Genomic DNA, 7,810 nt, shown 5'->3' with positions numbered 1-7,810 from the left:
CTGAGGGTCTTTCTCTTTTTTGCTGACCCTCTACTTTACCAAGCATGAGGGCCTTCTCCAGGGACTGGTCCCTCCTGATCACACATCCAAAGAACATGAGACGAAGTCTCACCATCCTCTCTTCTAAGGAGCATTCTGGCTGTACTTCTTCCAAGACAGATTTGTTTGTTCCTCTGGCAGTCCGTGGTGTATTCAATGTTCTTAACCAACACCATAATTCAAAGACATCATTTCTTCTTCAGTCTTCCTGAGACGAAGTCTCAGCATCCTCTCTTCTAAGGAGTATTCTGGCTGTACTTCTTCCAAGACAGATTTGTTTGTTCCTCTGGCAGTCCGTGGTGTATTCAGTGTTCTTAACCAACACCATAATTCAAAGACATCATTTCTTCTTCAGTCTTCCTTATTCATTGTCCAGGACTCACCTGCATATAAGGCAATCAAAAATACCATGGCTTGGGTCAATTCCGCAGAAAGACAATTTCTAGCATAGACATGTACACAAAGCCATATTTTAAATAAATAGTTAGAGTAGAATAAAAGCATTAAAGACACACAGGGATTCAAAAATTCTCCTCCAATTCACCCTTCTGAGAAAGATATCGGAGGATATGCTCCAATAAACAAGGGAGTAATTAAGAAAAAGACGTGGACTCAGGAAAGAGGAGTTTTAACACAAACAAAAGGCAAAGGGAATTCATAGGATAAGAAATATGCAGCAGGGCTAGAAAGCTGTGAGTCCATATGGCAGCAGCAGGGCAGAGGGCTCCAGGAGTAATGTCTCCTAAGGGGTAAAATGAACATGTTAGATCAACTGGTGTGTTTGAAAATTTGAGGGGAAATGTACAGTTCTGTTAGAGGGTTTGGAGTGAATAAGTATATTATGCAGCTCAACTGATTATTGTATTTGCATAATTAAAAGGATGTAAACAGTGAATATTAATTTATTCAAAATGGTGATATAACTATATTGGAAGGATGGGGGAAGGGAGTATGTTCAGATGAGGGCTTCAGGGAGGGGGTTAGGGGGTATTGTAAAGGAAAGAAATCCTCTTCCATAATAGAAATTTAATAGAAAAAGCAAAATGAGCCTACTACTTGGAAAGATGATAAATACCAAGAAAAAATAAAAACAGCTAAAATCTTTGAAAATGGTTAATTCTAGAAACCAGGAATCCAGAGTTGTAGGGGGAGAGTATTGCAGGTTTTTTTCTGTTATAAGCCTCGTAGTCATATTTGGAGTATTTGATGGGGCTCAATTATATTATTTGCCTTCCCATCTTGGTTGTAAAAAAATGGAGAAATAAGAAAAAGGAGTGGCAGGTGGAAGATAAGCTATCACCACTATTACCAATAAAGGCTAATTTGGGGAGATGGTGAGCGGTAGCACCAAACTTATTGATTGAACCCCCCCTCCCCGCAACGCTGGGCCAACAGAGACCTGCTCACACGGAATCAGGATGTTAAGACACCCCCTCCCACCCCATCCCACGTGTATACACTATTTGTATGCGGGAGGGAGAGGCGTTGCTTAACTGACAGACAGCTTGAGATGTCTGAGCTGGGGACAAATATGATTAGTATGATTAGTGACATATTTATTTTAATTTTATAAAATAAATAAAACAAGTATTTTATTTCGGTCCTCCAAAACCAAAGATACAGCACATTCCTGTTGGCGTATCCTACATCTAAGGCTCAATACACATGTATTTTCTTTCTCAGTATTGTAGACTTTATTATAGGTTGAAATTCTGAATCAGCAATAGGTAAAGAGAGAATGTGGTTTAAGAAGGAAGATAACAGGCACATAATTTTTTGAGCTGTTAAAAAGAAGAGCTTTTGTGACCCCCATATACTTACCATAATGTTTTCAAGGTTCATCCATGTTGTAGCGTGTATCAGGATTTCATTTCTTTTTATGGCAGAGTAATGTCCCATTGTATGTATGTACTGCATTTTGTTTATCCATGATCCCACTTGTATGAAATATCTAGAATAGGCAAAGGTAGAGAGACCAAAGTTTATTAGTGGTTACCAGGGGCGGGAGGGAAGGGAGGAGGGAGAGTCATTGCTTAGAGGGCACAGAGCTTCTGTTAATTGTGACGGAAAAAATTGGAAATAAAAACAGTGGTGGCTATTGTACAACATAGACCCCTGAGTGGTGCAAACAGTTTGCACTTGCTACTAACCTAAAGGTTGATGGTTTGAACCCACCTGGCACCATGAAAGAAATGCCTGGCGATCTGCTTCTGTAAACATCACAGCCCAGAAAACCCTATGGAGCCGTTCTACTCTGTTAACACATGAGGTCGCCATGAGTCAGAATCCACTTGATGGCAACAAGTTTGGGTGCATGACATGACTGACATAATGAACGTCACTGAATTGTACATGTAAAAAATGTTAAAACAGCAAATGTTGTGTTTTGTATATATATATATACTTACCACAATAAAAAAAATTATATAAACTAAAAAAAGAAAGAAGCGCTCGCTCACATCAGAGTGGGCTGTCCTGATTCTGGGCCCTCTTCTCCAGCACAACTCACTTAACAGTATTATTTATCCTTATTTCCTTGCTGATGCGGCTCTGGGAGACAAAAGGGCACCCTGGAGGTCACTCAGGAAGTCCCTCGTGGAATCAGGAAGACAGCCAATGTTTGAGACTCCAGGTCCCTTGGTGAAATCAATAGACCCCACTCCTGCCCTCCTCCTAGACGTCTTCACATCAGCACTGCGCCCTACCTTAGCACTCTGGAGCACTGAAGCTGAGCTCATGCTGCAAAGGGAAACTGAATTTTTGTGCTTCCTGGGCATTCAAGCCCAGAAAAATTCCTGATCCTAATGTAAAAATAACCTGTCATCTCCTAAGTGGCTAAGAGGAAAGAGCAATACTTTGGGTGCGTTGTTTTAAGTGCTTTTGCTGGAATCGCTGTCAAAAGCAAAGAAGCCTGTGCTTGCATCCTTCAAACCCACAGATATTTTCTTCTGCTTTTATGTTTCTCATTGAATTGGAAGGGGAGAGCCACCAGCCAAAAAAATGAGCCAAATGCCAAGGAAAACAAAGTCAGTCCTGGGCTGGGGAGCTGAGGAGAGCATTTTTTACAGAATATCGGGATTTTACTTGGATATTTACGCCCGTGATTTTTAAATAAGCAAAACAGATCCTCTTAGGAAGCAGACAGTTATCCTGATTGTGGACTGGCTTGCGGAAAAGAAATTCACAAGAACCATCTAAGCAGGCAATCCCAACAGGAAAAATGGAGCAAGCTTGTTGTTCGCTGCCATCCAGTCTGGCCCCCAACTTGTGTGGACCCCATGCACAATGGAATGAAATCCTGCCAGGGCCTGCACCATCTCCATGATGGGTTGCAGCTGGGACCCTTGTGCTCCATAGGGATTTCATTGGCTGATTTCCCGAAGATCACCAGGCCTTTCTTCTTAATCTATCTTAGTCTGGAAGTGCCGCTGAAACCTATTCAGCATCATAGCAGCATGCAAATCCCTGACAGATGAGCGGTGGCTACATGTGATGTGCATTGGCTGGGAACTGAACCCAGGTCTCCTTCATGGAAAGTGAGAGTTAGACAGAGACTAAAAACCTCAGTCATATACAATGAGAACTGGTACAAAGAAACTCGGGCTTTGGAGCCAAAATTGGGTTCAAATGCGAGCTGTTTGATAGTGGAGAGGCTACTTAACCTTGCTGAGCCTCAGTTTCTTCATCTATAAAAGGGTAATAATCATAGTGATAAAACTCATGCGATCGGAGATGGGAAAACTCCTAGTTCATGGTAGCTGCATAACACGTCAGTTCCCTTCTTTTTTCACTCCTGTAGTCCATCGTGGTAGTGGTTAGTGCTGGCCACCCACCCTTCCCATTCTTCTCCCAGACACATAGTGCAACTGCACTTTCTTGCTCCCTTGAAGATAGATATGGCCATGGGATTTGCTTTAGCCAACGGAATTTGAGCAGTCCCTTCCAAGCTGAAGCTTAAAGAGCCCATACAGGTAGTTTCCGGCTTACAGCAAGTTCCGTTCCAACGACTCCGTCATAAATCGGTTCTGATGTAAGCTGAATACCTCATTTTTTTAGTTTTCATTATTATTGCCTTTTATTATCAGTATCTTTATAAGTTATAACACTGAACATCTGCGAGTGAACATCTGAGAATGATATCAGCAAATTATGTGCTGCAACGTTTTATGTAATACGTATTACTGCTAATAAGACGTACGAAAAGAAAACAGACGGTCATAGGTGCAGTTTGTCATAACTTGAATACGTTGTAAGTCGGGGACGACCTGTATAAGAGTTACCATGTTCCTTTTCCCTGTATGCCAGCAATGGGCAGTGTTCCATAGAGTGACCAGCTTGGGGTCAGGAGGGAGGATGACACAGCAAAACTCACAAAGGACAGGTGGTATGAGTGAAAAACAAGAACCTTTGTTGTTTTCAGCCACTGTGACTTCTGAGCAGTTAATTCAGTATGACCCACGCCCTCCTGATTGACTCACTTTCCTTTCAGTAATTGCATTTGCCAGCAGCTCATTAATTCATTCCACAGACAGGTGTTGAAGAAATGCCAAGTCCTGTGCTAGATGCAGGAAATGTAAGGGTGAGTTAGCCAATAAGCAAGATAAGCACGGGCTTACTTGTGCTTACTTGCTAGTCTGTAGTGAACAATTTCACATGGGTTACTAATCTGTAGTGAAATTATTCACTACAGATTAGTAAGTAAACACAAGTAAGCCCATGCTTACCTTGCTTACTGGGTGATCTGCCTCAGTCAGGGATTGCACATTTGGAAAAAGGCTTTGATTCTGTGGGAGGGTGCTGTGGTGTTGGGAGAGAGACAGACGCCAACCATACCTAGATGCAGAATCTTTGATGTGCTGAAAAAACGTGAAATTGTTCACTAGAGATGATCTGGTAAGCAAGGTAAGCACTGTGCTTACCTTGCCTATTGGACAATCCGCCCTGCATGACACTGATCTTGCCCTCAAGGAGTTCTGAGTAAGAGGAGGGAGGAGAAGGGAGTCCTTGTCCAGAATTTGTTAAAAATACCTCCAGGTGATTCTAATGATTAGCTATATTCAAGGTTGGGGCCCACTGCTTTAGTGCAGATGGAATCCTTTCTATATATACTGATTGCTTGCAGATATTGATAACGGAGAAGCTAGAGACTGAAATAAAAAGCAGAAAGAAAGTGGTGCGTGGGGAGCGAATGAAGAAAAAGATGGTTAAACTGACAAGGTAAAGTCTAAATACTTCATCTTGTCCCTAGGTTGTCCAGAACTTCCTGACTCAGCTCTATCTTCCCTTCATGATAATTTACTAGAATTTCTCTTCCTTTAGACTAAATGTCAAGTCAAAACAATATAAAATTGCTTACCATTACTGTAACTCTGGAGCCATTTACCTTAAAAAAAAAAAATCTGAAGGTGTAAAATACAAAGCCAACACAATGAATCTCTAATAGTGGAATTGCAGGCACAGTGCCAAATGGGGTTGTAATTTTGGATGGGGGTAAGGGCACCTTCCCAACACTACCCTAAATCATGCCATTTTATATTTCTTTGTGAAAGTGATATGTGTGCTTAGCAAAAGTATTAACTAGCACATTTTGGGCAGCTTTATATTAAAGTATGACTCCATGCTTTTCAAAATTCATTATTGATTCTTGAAAGGCTTCTCTCAAGAATCACAAAAAGAGCCCTGGTGGCGCAGTGGTTAAGTACTCGACTGCTAATCGAAACCACCAGCCACTCCAAGGGAGAAAGATGGGACAATCTGCTTCAGAGGAGATTACAGCCTTGGAAACCCTATCGAGCAGTTCTACTCTGTGCTACAGGGTTTCTATGAGTTGGAATCGACTCAGTGGCAATGGGTTTATCCCTAACTGGTAATCACCAATGACTCCCATAAACCCTATTAAATTCTATGTTCAAACAAATCATACAGTAAATAGCAGAAGGGTAAATAAAATGCCAACTACCATTTATTTAAAAAAAAAACAAACCCATTGCCATGGAGTTGATTCTGACTCATAGTGACCCCATGTGCTTCAAAGTAAAACTGCGATCTCACAAAGCAGATTGCCAGGCATTTCTTCTCTGGCACCACTGGATGGATCTGAGTTTAGTTAACTGAGAACAAACCAGTTCTGCTACCCGGGGACCTAATGTTTATATTTGTTCAGATATTGTCTTAGTTACCTAGTGCTGCTTTAACACAAATGTCACAAATGGGTGGCTTTAAATAACAGAAATTTATTTTCTCACAGTTCTGGTGGCTAAAAGTCCAAATCAAGGTCTCGGCTATGTTGATTCTTCTTTGTAGGTACCTCTGGGTGTTCCTTGGTTCCTTAGCATTTCTTGGCTTGTAAATGATCCTCACAGGGCTTCTGTCTTCTCCTGTGTGTGTCTGTGTGTCCATTCAGCCCTTTGCATAACTCAGAAGTGATTAGTGAATACAGAGTTTTACTCTTATGTCAGAGGTAGTAAGCTTTTGGGATAAAAGGGTTGTTCCCCCTAGCCCAAGAAAGGCATGGAGAACCCCTTTCTGACCTGGTAGGGTGACCAGGAGGAAAGTAGAGGGTAAGGAGTGTGGGAAACACAAGCTGAAAGCCTCAAAGGCTTCACGTGGTGGGCACCTCTTGGGAGTTTTGGGGTGGTCATAGAGCTGGCTAAGAGGGGCTTCCGCAGTAATGGATTTGTCTCATCTTCATCCCCTTTGGCGGGAATTCTTCCCTGTAATCCTCAACATGGCATTTCAATCACCTCACACGCATGTGAAAGCTAGACAATGAATAATGAAGACCAAAGGAGAATAGATGCCTTTGAATTATGGTGTTGGCGAAGAATATTGTATATACCACAGACTGCCAAAAGAAGGAACAAATCAGTCTTGGAAGAAGTACAGCCAGAATGCTCCTTAGAAGCAAGGATGGTGAGACTTGTCTCATGTACTTTGGATGTGTTATCAGGAGGGATCAGTCCCCGGAGAAGGACATCATGCTTGGTAGGGTAGAGGGTCAGTGAAAGAGGAAGACCCTCAGTGAGGTGGATTGACACAGTGGCTGCAACAATGGGCTCAAACATAGCAACAACTGTGAGGATGGTGCAGGGCTGGGCAGCGTTTCGTTCTGTTGTACCTAGGGTCACTATGAGTTGGAACCAACTCAACAGCACCTGACAACAACAACAATCCTCAACATTTTGCTTCCCATGCAGGGCAGAAGGGAACATTGAGTTGGGAGTTCTGAAGCCAGAATCTGAACTCTGTGACTCAAAATGATTATGTTTTGAGTCTCAGTTTCATCACTCCTAAACATGAAAGGTCAGTCAACAAGTCTGTTTAAAGACTTTCAAGAGTCCAGACCATCCCAACCCGAGACTCCAGAAACCCTGGGCCCACATAGTCCACCTGGATGCCTTTTCTCTGGACATCTTTTCCACCATTAGACTCAGGCCTTACTTTGACTCCTAAAGAAACACGTGACTGATATCACTACTATCTGCATATAATTGGGGAAGAGGGGTTGCTCAGCATGGATGACCCCAACGTTGGCAGCACTTTCAGCCTTTGGGAATCTGGCGCATCACTGACCTGTGCAATTTCTCCTTTCTGCCCTTGCCCGCCTGCAAATCCTGCAAATTTCCCACTGCAGAGAAATCTCCTAAGAGGCCGCTGCCGGCGTGGGCCTCTGCACCCGGAGACTTGGAGCAGCGGACGCGGAGCTGAAGCGCTGCGGTCCCGCTCCCGGCGCGGAGGCGAGAGGGAGGGGCCGGCGGGGGCCGGGCAGCGC

The 7,810-nt window shown here is 43.0% G+C and overlaps 1 protein-coding gene across 1 annotated transcript in view; it reads left to right on the top strand.

Annotated features, from left to right (window-relative positions):
- The window catches only part of SLC24A2 (solute carrier family 24 member 2), a 321,337-nt gene that overhangs the window by 45,899 nt on the left and 267,628 nt on the right, over positions 1 to 7,810 (top strand). The window contains exon 3 of the mRNA XM_004373517.2: positions 5,162 to 5,256. The gene's annotated coding sequence lies outside the window, so the exon portion shown is untranslated. The remainder of the gene's footprint in view (positions 1 to 5,161; positions 5,257 to 7,810) is intronic.

The sequence above is a fragment of the Trichechus manatus genome, unplaced genomic scaffold (assembly GCF_000243295.1).
Source record: "Trichechus manatus latirostris isolate Lorelei unplaced genomic scaffold, TriManLat1.0 scaffold00025, whole genome shotgun sequence".
NCBI classification, from domain to species: Eukaryota; Metazoa; Chordata; class Mammalia; order Sirenia; family Trichechidae; genus Trichechus; species Trichechus manatus.
The sequence above is the reverse complement of the archived record's forward strand: the minus strand, read 5'-3'. Positions and strand labels throughout refer to the sequence as shown.